This window comes from Procambarus clarkii, chromosome 7, assembly GCF_040958095.1.
Source record: "Procambarus clarkii isolate CNS0578487 chromosome 7, FALCON_Pclarkii_2.0, whole genome shotgun sequence".
Classification (NCBI taxonomy): domain Eukaryota; kingdom Metazoa; phylum Arthropoda; class Malacostraca; order Decapoda; family Cambaridae; genus Procambarus; species Procambarus clarkii.
In genome coordinates, this window is record NC_091156.1 from 33,194,239 (window position 1) to 33,196,738 (window position 2,500).

Sequence of the window (2,500 nt, forward strand, 5' to 3'; positions counted from 1 at the left end):
TGCCCCAAAGAATGAGGTGATTTGGTAAAATGCTATGCCCAAGATTACTATCCGAGTGCCGGCGGTGGGGTGGTTCAAATAGCTTAGGCTATCACCTCATTTTGTCCGGTCGTGATGGTCAAGTGGATTAAGGCGTCTTGTACATACCAGTTGCGTTGCTTCTGGGAGTATGGGTTCGAGTCACTTCTGGGGTGTGAGTTTTCAGTTGCATATTGTCCTGGGGACCATTCAGGCTTGTTCGCATTTGTGTTCCTCACGTGTGCCCCAAAGAATGAGGTGATTTGGTAAAATGCTATGCCCAAGATTACTATCCGAGTGCCGGCGGTGAGGTGGTTCAAATAGCTTAGGCTATCACCTCATTTTGTCCGGTCGTGATGGTCAAGTGGATTAAGGCATCTTGTACATACCAGTTGCGTTGCTTCTGGGAGTATGGGTTCGAGTCACTTCTGGGGTGTGAGTTTTCAGTTGCATATTGTCCTGGGGACCATTCAGGCTTGTTCGCATTTGTGTTCCTCACGTGTGCCCCAAAGAATGAGGTGATTTGGTAAAATGCTATGCCCAAGATTACTATCCGAGTGCCGGCGGTGGGGTGGTTCAAATAGCTTAGGCTATCACCTCATTTTGTCCGGTCGTGATGGTCAAGTGGATTAAGGCGTCTTGTACATACCAGTTGCGTTGCTTCTGGGAGTATGGGTTCGAGTCACTTCTGGGGTGTGAGTTTTCAGTTGCATATTGTCCTGGGGACCATTCAGGCTTGTTCACATTTGTGTTCCTCACGTGTGCCCCAAAGAATGAGGTGATTTGGTAAAATGCTATGCCCAAGATTACTATCCGAGTGCCGGCGGTGGGGTGGTTCAAATAGCTTAGGCTATCACCTCATTTTGTCCGGTCGTGATGGTCAAGTGGATTAAGGCGTCTTGTACATACCAGTTGCGTTGCTTCTGGGAGTATGGGTTCGAGTCACTTCTGGGGTGTGAGTTTTCAGTTGCATATTGTCCTGGGGACCATTCAGGCTTGTTCGCATTTGTGTTCCTCACGTGTGCCCCAAAGAATGAGGTGATTTGGTAAAATGCTATGCCCAAGATTACTATCCGAGTGCCGGCGGTGGGGTGGTTCAAATAGCTTAGGCTATCACCTCATTTTGTCCGGTCGTGATGGTCAAGTGGATTAAGGCATCTTGTACATACCAGTTGCGTTGCTTCTGGGAGTATGGGTTCGAGTCACTTCTGGGGTGTGAGTTTTCAGTTGCATATTGTCCTGGGGACCATTCAGGCTTGTTCGCATTTGTGTTCCTCACGTGTGCCCCAAAGAATGAGGTGATTTGGTAAAATGCTATGCCCAAGATTACTATCCGAGTGCCGGCGGTGGGGTGGTTCAAATAGCTTAGGCTATCACCTCATTTTGTCCGGTCGTGATGGTCAAGTGGATTAAGGCGTCTTGTACATACCAGTTGCGTTGCTTCTGGGAGTATGGGTTCGAGTCACTTCTGGGGTGTGAGTTTTCAGTTGCATATTGTCCTGGGGACCATTCAGGCTTGTTCGCAATTGTGTTCCTCACGTGTGCCCCAAAGAATGAGGTGATTTGGTAAAATGCTATGCCCAAGATTACTATCCGAGTGCCGGCGGTGGGGTGGTTCAAATAGCTTAGGCTATCACCTCATTTTGTCCGGTCGTGATGGTCAAGTTGATTAAGGCGTCTTGTACATACCAGTTGCGTTGCTTCTGGGAGTATGGGTTCGAGTCACTTCTGGGGTGTGAGTTTTCAGTTGCATATTGTCCTGGGGACCATTCAGGCTTGTTCGCATTTGTGTTCCTCACGTGTGCCCCAAAGAATGAGGTGATTTGGTAAAATGCTATGCCCAAGATTACTATCCGAGTGCCGGCGGTGGGGTGGTTCAAATAGCCTCGGCTATCACCTCATTATGTATGTATGTCACCTCATTATTTCTTTTATTTGTAGAGCTTCTTTTGCCAGGGCCGCCTCTCTTTCCTTCATTTGGAGAGCTGCTTGCTGTTGCTCTCTCTCGAGCTTGGCAAGTTCTAGTTTGAGTTTCGTAGATGCCAAATCAGGTTTATCTGCAATAGAATAAGTTTCGTGAGTTTCAGAGTCAATTTTCCCTTCATCTAATAGGTGATCCATGATTAGGTTATGTATTTAATTTTTGTTGACTCCATGGGGAACATCTAGTTGATACTCGTGTGCAAGAATTTGTAATTCAGTCCTCTTGGCACGACATAATGTCCCTATTTCACCAGCTGGATCATTATGGAAAGCTTGGAGACGAAACATAGTGAAAGATAGCAAATAAATGTACACGAATATAATTGTGATATGGTAAATGTCAGAAACAGGATAACGTGGCAACTGGTAACTATCCTGTGGAATTTTAATCTTTAACAATTAAAGTTAATTATAGGGTGGTAAATGATTAGTCAATCAAAATCGCAGGAAATCTTGTACCCGGTACTCAATGTAAGAGAATAAGGGCAAGAAAATCCTA